We start from the raw sequence: 13939 nt of genomic DNA, 5'->3' as shown, positions 1-13939 counted from the left end.
ATATAATATTATAATAATTATATTATTTAGCTCTTATGCATTAACAATGTTTTCATGTAGTGTTAAACCCTTCTTCTTCTAGAACTGAACTACAAGATTCTGAATTAATAAAAAATTCAAAACTTATTGTAGATGAAAATGTTCAAATTCAATTTAACAAATGGATTATTCCTCCGGTTAGTGCTTATAACATATATAAAATCGAAATACTTGATACTGTTGATCGATGAGCAATTAAGTCCATGGAACAAACAATGCAATTAAATAGTCAGGATTCAATAATTAAATTATTGTCTCACCGGGATCTTCAAAAACATATGAAGAATTATAAATATATACATATTGGTTTAATATATACAAATTGCCTTTATACCTTTAACATTGTTTAGCATGAATACATGTGTTTAGTGTGCAGGAATGAAATGAAATGTAAGAGGGAATGAAATGAGAATGAGAATGAGAATAGAATGGAATGATCATTCTCATTTTCATTCTATTGTTTGGTTGTAAATATGTAATGTGTATGAATATAATGATACTTATCATTCTAGTGTTTGGTTGGACCAATTTAAAATTTAGAATGGAATAAATTTTAAATTGAATTTTCCAAAATATCCTTCTTAGTAACAAATAAATTAAATTAACAACATGACATTCTCTAATAATTTTTTAAAATAAATGGTGGTAGTGGCTGTGGTGGATGGTAGTAGTGGCGGTGGTGGATGGTGGTAAAGGAGGAAATCGGTAGTGGTGTAGGTGGTGGTGTTGGAAGGTGACGACGGTGGCAATGGTGGAAGGCGACGGCAGTGGTGGCGACAGCATTGTTGGAAGACAGCGGTGGTGGTGGTGGAAGACGGCAGCGGTGTTAGTGGAAAACGGTGGCAGTAGTGTGGTGATGGTGGTGGAAGTAGATAATTGTGTTAGTAGCGGTGGTGGAAGCTAATGGAAGTGACTGTGATGGTGGTGGAAGGTAGTGGAGGTGGTGGTGGAAGGTGGAGGTTGGGGAAGGCAATGGTGGTGGTGAAAGGCAGAGACGGTGGTGGTGGCAGTGGTGGAAGGCGGTGGAAGAAGGCGATGGCGATGGCGATGGCGATGGTGGTGGTGGAAAGCAGTGGTCGTAGTGGTGGTGGAAGGCAACAGTGCTGATGGTGGTGATAGAAAGCGGCGGTGGTGGCAGCGGTAGTGGTGGTGGTGTAAGGCGGTGACAGTGAAAGGCAACGGCAATGGAAGGCGGTGGTGATGGAAAGTGGTAGTGGCGGTGAAAGGTGGTGGAAGGTGGTGACAGTAGTGAAAGGTGATGGATACGGTGGTGGTGGAAAGTGGTTACGATGTTGAAAGATAATGGCGGTGGTAGTGGTACAAGGTGGTGGTGGTGGCGGTGGCGGTACGTGGTGGTAGTGGAAAGCGGTGGTGGTGGTGAAAGGGGGATGTGGTTATGGTGGAAGGTAGTAGTGGTTTTTGGACTTAGAATATGAGGGTTTTTTGGAAAGTTTATTTTAAAAAAAAAAAAAATTAATTGGGAATGGAATGGTCATTCTATAGGTTTAGTTGTGGAATAAATTTTCATTCCTAGGAATGAATTTTCATTCCAATGGAATGACTGTTATCACTTTAAATTGCATACCAAATAATAGAATGGTTGGAATGAGTATTCCATTCTATTCTATTTCTGCACACCAAACGCAGCATTAGAGATGCTAGATGTTTAGATTACCGCTATTTAATGATGGGTGCTTTAAAAACCAGTTTGTGCCATGGACTGGTTTATTTTAATGTATATCCTAGTTTGAATTTATCCTTGACGGATACAAACATATATGAAGCAGTAAGCAATGGCGGATCCAAGGGGGGGCTTGGGTGGGCTTGACCCCCCCCCCCCCCCCCCCCCTCCCAAAATTTTTTTTTAGTAGCCTAATGTTTTTAAAAAGAAAAAAATTACTGGTAGTATTAGCCCCTAACTTTAACCCATTTAAACAAGCCCAATATCTAAGCCACAATTTTAAAACAAAGGCACAACCAAATAGGACTAAGCCAAATAAGCCCTAAATAATTACTAAGTCAAAGCACAGAACTTCAAAATTCCTAATCTTGCACAAATCAGAGAACTCACTCCTTCCTTCTCTCCTTCTAAAGTCTTAACCCTATTTCCTCTAAAAATTTTCAACTCTTTAATCTTTCGATCCTTAATTTCCCCTTGTTTAATATTAGCCCCCCATTAACAATTCATGGATTCGCCCCTAGCAGTAAGCCTTCGTATTCAAACTCATGGGTATAATTTCTTACCTAGATCTGAAGTAATAAATGTAATTTATCGAATTCATTACAAGGTATTAAATACCTTATGTCCAAAGGCTAAAAAGAAAAGCCTGTAATGTCCCGGATTTTTTTTTTCTGCATTTTTTTTAAATTTTTTTGTTATTTATTTTTTGCACCTCGTTTTGCGTGCCACGTGGATCCTGAAGGCTATTTCAGTCATTTTATGAGCCAAGGGTTTAAAAAATATATTTTTAATTATTGTAAGTCAATTAGAGTTGACGGAATCATTTTTAAAATTTTTTCAGAAGTCGAAACGATTTTCGGGCTCGGGAATTTATCCCCATTTTCTTATTTTAAATGATATTTTGTGGGATATGGAAGTTATTGTAGTCATTTTGCATATATATATATATATATATATATATACACGTGTTTTTAAGTATTAGAAAGATATTTTATGAGATATGGAAGTTATTGTAAGGGAAGAGCAATAACAAGGTGGTAACTTGATCAAATATTAATATCCATTAATATATTGACAAGTGGCCCAATGAGAGCCATTCCTGAGTTCGCAAGACAAACCAATCCATCCATTTCCTTTGAGGTGAAGGTGATACCTCTGGACAGATTTGCATTTGTGGTGAATGGCATGGTGTATGGGTCGAGACTCCAGATTGTGATAAGATTCAAGTTTGTGCTGCTTGTCAACTAAGCAATACTATAATAAAGGACAAAATATGCAGAAATATAAGCCAATGATGGATGTGGCAATCAAGTGATTCCACTTGTCTTACATACACGAGTATTGAAATACCATTGAAATGAAAATAGTTCTCCTTTTTTTTTTTTTAAATGCTTTTGCAATGTCTTAAAATATATATCCCATTATTTTTTGTAATTATTATGAAATGTTATTTTATATTTTAATAAAAAAATATTTAAAATTTTATCCTTATCAATACAATAAAAATCTATTATAACTCCATTACTATAAAAAATTGAATTTCTCAACCAGGTTAACAAGAATTTTATGACAAATGGAGTATTGTAATTTTAATTTAAGTTTAAAATATATTTTTCAAAAAATATATATATTTTTAAATTATATATATATTATTTTTAATATTTGGCAAAGAAATAAATTGATATTGAGGCAAATTCATTTTTTTCTTCCTAAATATTTTTCAACAATTAAGCATCCGAATCAATGGAGTGTTAATGACATTACCTGTTAGGAATAGAGTGGGGACGTCCAGATTTGAAATTGGGTAGTACAATTATGAGATGAAGGTGGGGCCTCTGGACAGCTTTGCATATTTTGTTTTAACACATCTTCAACCAAAGGTAATTCCGTATGCATGATTACTCTTTATCAGGAAAAATAATAGGAGTAAAGAAAAAAAAAATACTCAGTATGTAATTATAGTGAATTGTTTAATTGCACATCATTATATTTGTAGTGAATTATTTAATTAAATAATTTTTGATTGATTTTTTTTTATAATTAATATAAATAAATGGAAGACTTACTTTTTTATTTATTACATAAATAATTAATTAAAAATAATAAGGTAACAACGTACAAAAATCATTTTTCTTTAAAAAAGATACACGATGATTTTAGTTAGAAAGTATGCCTTCTTCAATCACATCAATAACTTCCACTAAATTACTGTTGAATGGACTAGATTCGTCCAAGCGTTGAATGGACTAGATTCTTCAAGTGTTGCTTTGTAATGGTTGGTCTAGCCGAATTATCCTATCAAAAATATTTAGGTTTACACTTGCACACTTATTTAGGCTCCATTTATTTAAACGTAAAATATCTTTTAAAAAATATTTTGTTATTTTTTAGTATTTGATTATAGTAAAATATTTCTGAAAAAAAATATATTAAAATTTAACAAAAATAATTTATTCATAAATTTTCGGTAAGTTATTTTATATGTCCCGTCCTATGAACTCGATTTCAATCTTGATGTAAATTATTACCACATATCAACAAAGTAAAAATAAAAGAATATTTTACTTGAAAAAAATATTTTTTTAAAAAAATATTTTACGTCGAAATAAACGGATCATTAATATGATCAATAACATAATGTACACTATTTTATTTATTTATTTATTTTTTTAAACATTAATGTACACCATTTGATGGGAATCAATAAGACATGATTATCACTAAATCACTAAATCAGAAATGATGGAATATATATTCACTTATTAAGATTAGTTAGCATATACAATTTTGTAATTAAAATATGATGTATATATTTGTTACTGATCCATATTATCGATTAGAATAATATATATTTTTATTAGTAAAGATTTAAGTATTGTTTTTATTTTCTTATGGAGAAAAAATAATATGAGTAAAGTAATAAAACAACAAATGCTTTACTCAACTAAAAAACCATTCTTACCAATTAAACATTTTTTTTTTTTTTTTTTGGCATTTTGGGTATTTAGTTGTATGGACTCAGATCAAACATTTTTTATTACTCCACTTGTTTTGACATATAATTTTTTATTTCAAAATATTTTCATTTTTTAAGAAAATACATTTATTTTTTGTATTTGACAAAAATCTAAATCGAGTTCATTAGATGAAATGTATAAAATAAATAGTCGAAAATTGATATAAATTATTTTTGTTAAATTTTAATATTTTTATTAATAAATATTTTAAGACAACTAAATATCAAAAAATAATAACAGATATTTTACATAGGAGACAAATGAAATTTGCAAAAATGAATTAGCTCAAAAAAAAAAATATTAAAAAGTCTTTTTACTAAAATTACGAATTGGAAGTAAATTATAAGGATTTGCCATTTGATTGGGTTAGATCTTTTAGTTGCATCCCGTGGACATTATTTTCTTGAATGGATGTCCACTTTTTTTATAAATATTATTATTACCTGATTTAAAAAATATCCCTACCCAATAGATTTGACACTTTTTTGTTGCAAAGCTCTGTAAGATATGACAAACAGGAACCATACACACAGAGTACGGACCGGCTGCGATTTTATATGGATATGACCGACCGAATTAATTATGTGGTGTGGTGTGGTGTGTATAAAGTCAGGTTGTACAATTATGAAATGAAAGCACCAATAGGGAGAGCTTGTATTTATTGGTTTGTACAATGAGACAAAGAAAGGACGTCCACAGGCACATGCATGTGACAGTTTCAATTATTCAACTCTGTACATTAGCCTCTATTATAGGAGAGGATATTGGGTACCCTAAGGGTTCCCCGTCAGCTTATTCCACCTGGTATCTCAATCCAATAAAAACATGATAATTGGTTAACTTTCCACGTCAGCTTCATACTCAACATGCCACTAACAAAACGTCGTTAAAAAAAAAAAAATTATGAAACCTATCTTCTTCGGCATATAACTCACCGAGCCGGATCCAATCGGATCCGAGAGAGCGGGGCCGACCGGTGTGTGAATAACCGCTGCGATCTTCGCCGGAGCGGAGGCGAAACCGAGCTGCAGACGGAAATCCTGCACCACGACGCTCAGTAAACCGACCATAATTTGGCGAAGGCGTCGCCGTACGCGCCACCTTGGCTGAATCCAAAGGCGTGTACAGGGATCTTGAGGTGTGAGTAGTGCGTGGAACAGACGACGGAGGATTGACACCTTTCCATCGCCGATTTACCGGCAGAGACTGGCCCGTCGTGAACGTCTTCTAACACATTCGTTGCTTTTTTCAGCGCGTCGGTGAAACTCGAGCCTTGGCCTGCCACAAGTGCGTCGGCGATTCGACACGCCGATGACAGGCCGTTCACCGTCATTCTTTTCAGTGGCAACAACCTCTTGGAGTTCGCCGAGAAAGCCACAATGGAGAGACAATCGGCGGATGAAAGAGACGACGCGATCAATCGCATCACGTGTTTCATCATCTGCAATTTCTCTACCGTCACGCTTCGCTCACATCTAATACTATCACCAAATCGACCGGTGCTCGACGCGCCATCTTCTCTGGCGCCGGTGGCACTCTGACCTTCAAAACTATGGCGTATGTCTCGTAACTCCGCGTTACAGATTCAAGCAATTCTCTCATCTGGGTCTCTCTCAATCGCTCCAAAATCTTTAATTCTTGTGGGTCTTTAGCTCAGACTCGTTGGTGAGCCAACTCGGCAAGATCATAAGGGACATTTCTGGGCTACCCGAGAACGAGTTTTGTGCTCGGCGATGGCTGCTGGTTGGTGGGGCCGGCGATGGTGAAGATTCTCAATCCGGTCAACGCTAATTTTTTTTTTTAACAAAGTTGACGCCGTCTCCGTTAATGGCATGCTGAGTACGAAGCTGAGGTGGAAAGGTAGCCAGTTGTCATGTTTTTATTGGATTGGGGTACCAGGTGGACAAGCTGACGAGGTACCCTTGGGGTACCCAATATTCTCCCCTATTATAGCCACTCATCTCTGTCCCAGGTACATGTCCGGAATTTATTTATTTTAATGATAATGAAGTTTTAATAAATTTTTATTATATTGATACGACTGTTTAGTTAAAAAAAAATAGTTTAAAAATATTATAAAAAAATAATACATTTAATTATAAAATAGAATATATTTTTTGAAACATTTCAAAATAAAAAGATAAATAATTATTTTGAGATGAAAGGAATATTGTAATATAAAATTGTTTTCGAAGTCTTGTAGTATTTAGTTGTACATGAAGTAGAAAACTATTTTAAGATAATTATTTAAAAATCAACAAGTTTGTGGCCAGGTAGTATAAGGCTCTTATTTCTTAAAACGAACCACTACTTTCCAATGAGAAGTCAGGGATTCGAACCTTAGTGGAGACAATGTGTTTGAATCCCAACTAGAAATATATATATATATATATATATATATATATATATATATATATATTAATTTCTTTATTTTAAAAAAATTAAATTAAGCAAAAATTTTATAACATTTTTTATTTATAATTTTTGAAATATAAAATTATTCTGCAGATGCCTCGATAGCTGGCTTAATGCTTCCTGTAAATTTTGAACTACCAAACTTTGACGCGTCTGCTAATCTAATTTTTAATACTTCTTGCCTTGTATGTGTATGTATTTATATATAGTTATTATACCCAGCCCATCAATCTCGTCAAAAAAAAAAATAATAATAAAAAAAAATAAAATAAAATAAAAAACTCACTCAGAAGAAGGGAATAAAAAAACAGTTCATTTTACCCATTGTTGAAAGTGGTTGATGGCAAATATTTGCCATTTTATTCGGCTAGCTTTTTTGGCTGCGTCCATGACATGATTGCTGTCTATGCTACTTTTCTGCCCAATATATATATAATAAAAATAAAGATAAGCTAGTTTTCAAGATAATTGCCTAATTGGGATATTGATGTGCCACATGTGTAATCCTGGAGATGTTAACACCTTCAAATATATATTAAATATTTCTAAGAACAAAAATGTCACAGGTTAATACTCCTTCAAATATATATTAAATATTCCACAATAACTATTACAAAAAACCATATCCAAAACCCAAAAAAAGAGGAAAAAGAAAACAATCACTGCTTCTTGCCACACTCAATGTAGACTGGAAACAGTGAACAAAACATGAACACAACAACACTTTCCATCTTTAATGGACAACAGACCGGATAAACAAAGGAACCAAAACATCAACAAGGAATTACAGTGTGTTTTTTGTAAGTAGTACAATGTAGCAAACAAACTTGGGAGGAAATCTATCATTTAAAAATGTTGTCATTCAGAGTCATGATACGAATTCCGACAGTTATACAACTCCGACTATTTTGATGTGAGTGGAGCTTGATATCATCCCAATTCCATACTTACAATAAGACAGTCGGACTCCAAATGATTTTCCTTATTCATACATAAAATAAGTACTGATATTGACAAATCATAGTTGAATACAATGGCACTAAGGATGAGCATAGTCCATGGGACCATAAGGCTCAAACAATTCAGCTATAAATCCCTTCTTCCTCTTGGGGTTCCATCCCATGTCCTTGCATAGTTGATCATTGTACCGTATATGAAGTGCACCAATACAAGACCTTTTGTAATACTCACCAGAGGATTGTTTGAAGTATTCATCCCATATTTCGACATCTTTCTCCATCTCCTTAATGCTAGGTACCTTGAATGTGCCATCAAGAAGCTCTGCCACCCATCGGCACCTTATCTCCGAGGTATACAAGTTTGCAAGACTCTCTGAGAATCCAATTATGGCTAATTGTGGAATTCGAGGATGAATGCATTCCCTAATAAAATTAAGTTCATATTAGTACTATATATGATGGAGCAGAAGTTATGGACGTTCAATAATGAACAAGTAACAACTTTTAATCCACAACTAAATTTGGCCGAAAAGTAGCATGGACCACTAACTATAGGTAGTGGGTTTTGCTTATTGGGTCGTTTTCTTACTGCATACAAGAGAAAGTCGATAAAACTGTTCTACATCAATATATACCAAACCCACATTTGTATATATCCGTACAAGTATATGTGTATAATTATACATGTTATAAGATGCTAACCTATAGAGTGGCATATACATATTGGTTGATCCAGCTAATATGTCTTGAAAGGTTGGTGACACAAAAATGTCTTCGAGTTTTTTCACACCCCTAAAACCTGTGGCCAGTATGACCATATCTATCTCTAGAGGTTCAGCTTCTCCATCTATTAGAAGTCCTTTTTCGCAGAAGCTAAAACTTGGAGCTTTCTTCAGTTTGATGCTTCCCTTTTCAACTCTATTGTAAAAATCTTCTTGTACGGTTGAGACCAAACATGAACTAACTTCTTTTAAAAAACTATGTTTTGGCACCATTCCAAACTTTGCAAGCCGAAGCTTCGATTTTATGTAACTCTCAACAAATTTTGAGAATCCCCATCTCTGTTAAATCAGACAGATGCTAAGTTTGTACCAATAATATTTAACTTAGTATTTGTCTGATTTAACATAGATGGGAGATCAAGTCTCTCTTAATCTTGATGTTTGATTATTTGGTTTGTATTATAGTTCAAGTTTTGTGAAGGGGAGTTATATACCATAGGTGAAAAAATTGTTGCCATGAGAGTAAGTAAAAAGCCTTGATCAGGTTTATGAACCAAAAACTCTGAGAAGCGATTCAGGTATAGATAACCTAAGTTAACTCCCCATGGAAGATAATCCAGCACATTCCAACGTTCAGTTCTGTATATCACTGTACATGGATGTTCCACCCCTACAAGTCCACTAAGAAAAAACTACACTCTCTAATAATTTAAGCTTTTCAGATTAGATGTTCGTTAATGAGGATACCAAAGACGGCATGGGCCGGATTCAACCTACGTGATGAAGAATGGGCCTAGTAAATGACCTGGGCCCGAATCAAGCTGCCACCAGGCAAGCCCAATGCTGAAGAGTGAAGTTAAAGGCCCTTAAAGGTGATCAGGCCTATAGTTATAAAAGCCTCAAGGACGAGCCCAATAGAGGGAGTTAGTTAAGAATCTTCTAGAACATTGTAAACAATCTATAAATAGACAAAAATAAAGGAGAGAGGGGGGAGAAAATATTTGAAGTGTATTAAAATTCTGTCAATTTAGAAAGAGAAAATTATTGCATCTTCAATGGCGCCGTCCGTGGGAATCGATGAGAATTCATTGATGTTTCACTCAGATTGATTTGATCTAGTAGTGTAGCGCGTGAAGACGAAGCCTGATCGTTGAAGGCAGAATCAAGGTCGGTGAAATCGTGATCGAAGAAGTTGGCGTTCGATCTACGCAGTTCTGATTTGTGCTTGTTTTGGAGAGCTGTGCGGTCGAAAGTTGCTGAGATTACTGAATTTGGCAGATTCGTTGCCGGGGCAACTCAAATCTGGTTAATCGCGATCAAAATTCAATTGAGCTAGAATCCAGATCTAGAGCGTCTGTATTAGCAAAGCTCAGATCTAATCAGAAATTCGCAATTAATGATTTTGCTACGATCCGGAATGATGATCGGAGGAGAGAGTTCGAATCCAGTGGAAAATGGCCAGCAGATGAAGCTTAATGAACTGATAAACATGATCGAGGCTTTGAGAAAAGAAAATGCAGAGTTGAGAGCTAGAATAGAACGCCGAGAGGCTCCGGTTGCGCCGCGACTGCCTCCGGTGGGTGAAAGAGGCATGCGACCAGATGAAGCACATCAAGGCAAGCAAGAGGGAGATAACCACGTCGATCTCCACCGCGAGGAGGTTAGAATGGAGAATTTACCGCCAAACGCTTGTCGAGCTGAGGATCGAGAAGGATCTGTACATCTCGATCCACATCGTGAGCATATCCGGTGGGAAGAAAATACAGCTTTCAATCCACATCAGGAAAGGCATAATCGCGAACAGGATATGGAGTTTGATTGTCACAAGATTAACTCGCCGTGGCAGAAAGAGTTTACTGAGGAAAGATCGCTCGATCCACCTTATCGGCCTTCAATGGCCACATATGATTATAGGAGTTCGGAAAGAAGATCTACAAATCAAAGAGTCGTCACGAGGTTTGAAAGAGACAATGAGGCCCTCCGTTCGGCAGCCCGGACGGTTGATTCGCCATTTACTGACGAGATCCTGAATGCTCCAAGCCCGAGGAAGTTTTCTGTACCTGTTTTCATTCTGTTCGACGAAACGACCGATCCAATTGATCATGTATACCACATTCAGTTGAAACTGGCACTGAACACAGAGAATGATCCTTTGATGTGCAAATGTTTTCCTACAAGCTTAGCTGGATCGGCGCTTAACTGGTTCAAGAACCTACCAAGGGGCTCAGTGGATAGTTTCCGTAGTTTGTGTGATCAGTTCATAAGCCAGTACTATGGGAATAAGCGTCCGGCAAAAGATATCTTTAGTTTGTTCACCATGAAACAGCATAACGATAAACGTCTCCAAGCTTTTCTTACCAGGTTTAACCTAACCAGGAGCATGGTGATAGAGTGCCATCCTTCCACAACAGTTCAAGCGTTCAAGTTAGCAATGACCCGAGGGATACCGTTCCATACCATTCTGGTGGTGAACACGCCGAAGATAATGGACGAGCTGAATGAGAGAGCTGATGGTTTCGTGCGCCTGGAAGAGGAAGAAGCAGCTAATGCTAGGAAGACATCTATCATCTCCACAAAAGAGAAGTCCGAAGCGAAGATACGGCAGAAGCAAGTTCCTACACAGCATCTGTAATACCCCTAATTTTTAAAAGGATATAACTGGAATTTCTTTTTTATTTTATGTGCATTTTATTGATTTATTGATTAGTTGATTTATGTGCATTTAAATATGATTTATCTGGTTGTGTTTAAGGGTTTTATTTGCTTAATTGATAATTGTGGTTGTTTAAGTTCATTGTAATTATTTTTAATTTAATTATTGGTTATTTTTTGGTAGCTTATATAATTATTAGTGACTTAATTGACGTGTAGTTTTTGGTAGCTTATATAATTTAGGTGTGTTGTATTTATGTAATTGACGTGTAGTTTTTGGTAGCTTATGTAATTTAGGTGTGTTGTATTTATGGTTTAGATTTAGGGTTTTATTTTTGTGTAGTCGCCGACTTAAATTATGTTTTACGTAAATCTTATAAATATACGGTTATATAATTTGACTTAAGGTTGGGACGTGTATATATATAAATCTTATACGTCTGCTAGGGTGAGGAAATTAAAACTCAATTCACGTAAGGGTTTATGAGAGGAAAAACAGAGAGGTTCCTTGAGAAGGAAAAACAGAGGGAGATTGAGAGAATCAATTAGGATTGCAGCCATGGATTGAAGGTGGGATCAAGGAAGAAAGAGTCGATGGCTTATGGAATAAAACTGGAACAGTGGGAGAGTTGCAGGTAGTCTACAGTTCGTTGCAGAATTTAGCAACGGCGATAAAAGGTTTCAAACCGGAATCTTAAGGCAAGTTTCATTCTGTCTCTTTCCTATAAACTTGTGTTCTGTGCATTCTATATAGTCTCCAGGGATTAATTCAACCTTTAAAACTAATAGTTGATGCATGTTATATTAGACTGTAACCTGTTTTACGTTTAAATAACTGAAATTGGGTTTTTCTCAAACTGTGTTGTTTTTGATATAAACTTCTGTCAATCAAGTTCATAATAGAATTTAAAAAGTTTCTATGATTGTTGGGACTTGTATTGAACCTTAAGAACTTTAAGGAAACTTGGAGCAGAGGAGTGGTCTTCGCCGGAAGCGAAGAAGATAAACAGAGGAAAAGAAAATTGTTTCAGTTGAAGCTTTGTTAATAAATTCACATTGGAATATGTAGGGTTTCTAGGACTTTAGGAACTTGAATAGAACCCTAGGAATGTTAAAAAGATTTGGGATAGGACATTGGGCTTCGCCAGAAGAGCAGACGACAACCGGACGAAGCAGAAACGAAGCAGTGAAGCAGAGAGGGGATCTCAGGGGTGAGAGCCGGCTCCCGAATGGTGGGAGCCGGCTCCCATGAAGAGAGAGCCGGCTCTCCATGAGGGAGAGCCGGCTCTAGAAGCCTAGGAGCCGGCTCCAATAAAGGGGAGCCGGCTCCCATGGAAAAAAACCCCTACGGGGTGTTTTCTGCAATTTTTCCGGAGTTCTGGGGTTAAACGCAAATACTGAAAATTAAAGGGGGTTTCAAATATGTTAAAATTAACCTATTAAGACCCTTAAATAGTTGGTTATGCTAGGGTGCTAATCTTAAGGGGCATCAGGAAACAGAAACGTGGAATAGGCATGCTGTCAAGGAAGGATGAATGTTTAAGTTAATAAGTTTGTTTTAATATCTTAAACTGACTGGTATCGAATTACTTTTGGGATATTATATAAATTATTATATAAATTATTAAAGGGGGTTTCAAATATGTTAAAATTAACCTATTAAGACCCTTAAATAGTTGGTTATGCTAGGGTGCTAATCTTAAGGGGCATCAGGAAACAGAAACGTGGAATAGGCATGCTGTCAAGGAAGGATGAATGTTTAAGTTAATAAGTTTGTTTTAATATCTTAAACTGACTGGTATCGAATTACTTTTGGGATATTATATAAATTATTTATATACTTTAATGGAGGCCAGAAAGTTCGGTGTGGGATATGGGCATAGACAGTATTAACTTAAATATTAAATGGTATGCTGTCAGGAGTGGTAGGAATTTTAGTTGCTAGTTTTGGTTTAGCGAACTAAATGGACTAGTGTGGGAATACTGTTGGGGTTTCATATAATGAGCAGTTTGGAATTCAGAGTGTCATATTATATCAGGCACAGGTTTTGGAGTGGAGGATCAAAGGGACGTCATGTGGTGTAAATGCTAACTTTCATGCTGTTAAGGATTTATGGAGGATTTCATTACTTGTCTTTGTTTTGGCAATTTAAATAATATGGTATGAGAGGATGGTTTGGGATATCTAGTATAATGTATTTAGTTCATATTTCTGGCTGATCATTATAACAGGTTATGGATGTTAATTGATGAACTGTTTAACTTATGTTTTATCAATTGTATGGATGTGGATAATATAAATTGTTTATCAATACTTTAACAATTTATTTGGAGGATTAATGATTATAATCATATACTGGATGCATAATAGGGTCTTAATAATATCTGTTTTCTATTATGCTGGTTTCTGGATTTATTTGATGTTCTAATGAATGTGCATCGTTTATGGATCAT

At 35.5% G+C, this 13939-nt stretch overlaps 1 pseudogene; it reads right to left on the bottom strand.

Annotated features, from left to right (window-relative positions):
- Positions 1-7754: 7754 nt before the first annotated feature.
- The window catches only part of LOC132285577 (probable flavin-containing monooxygenase 1), a 39282-nt pseudogene continuing 33097 nt past the window's right edge, over positions 7755-13939 (bottom strand).

This window comes from Cornus florida, unplaced genomic scaffold (genome assembly GCF_030987335.1).
Source record: "Cornus florida cultivar Cherokee Brave unplaced genomic scaffold, ASM3098733v1 CherokeeBrave_3.0.0_Hap2_Chr02, whole genome shotgun sequence".
Lineage (NCBI taxonomy): Eukaryota > Viridiplantae > Streptophyta > Magnoliopsida > Cornales > Cornaceae > Cornus > Cornus florida.
This window is presented reverse-complemented; position numbering and strand designations above follow the sequence as displayed.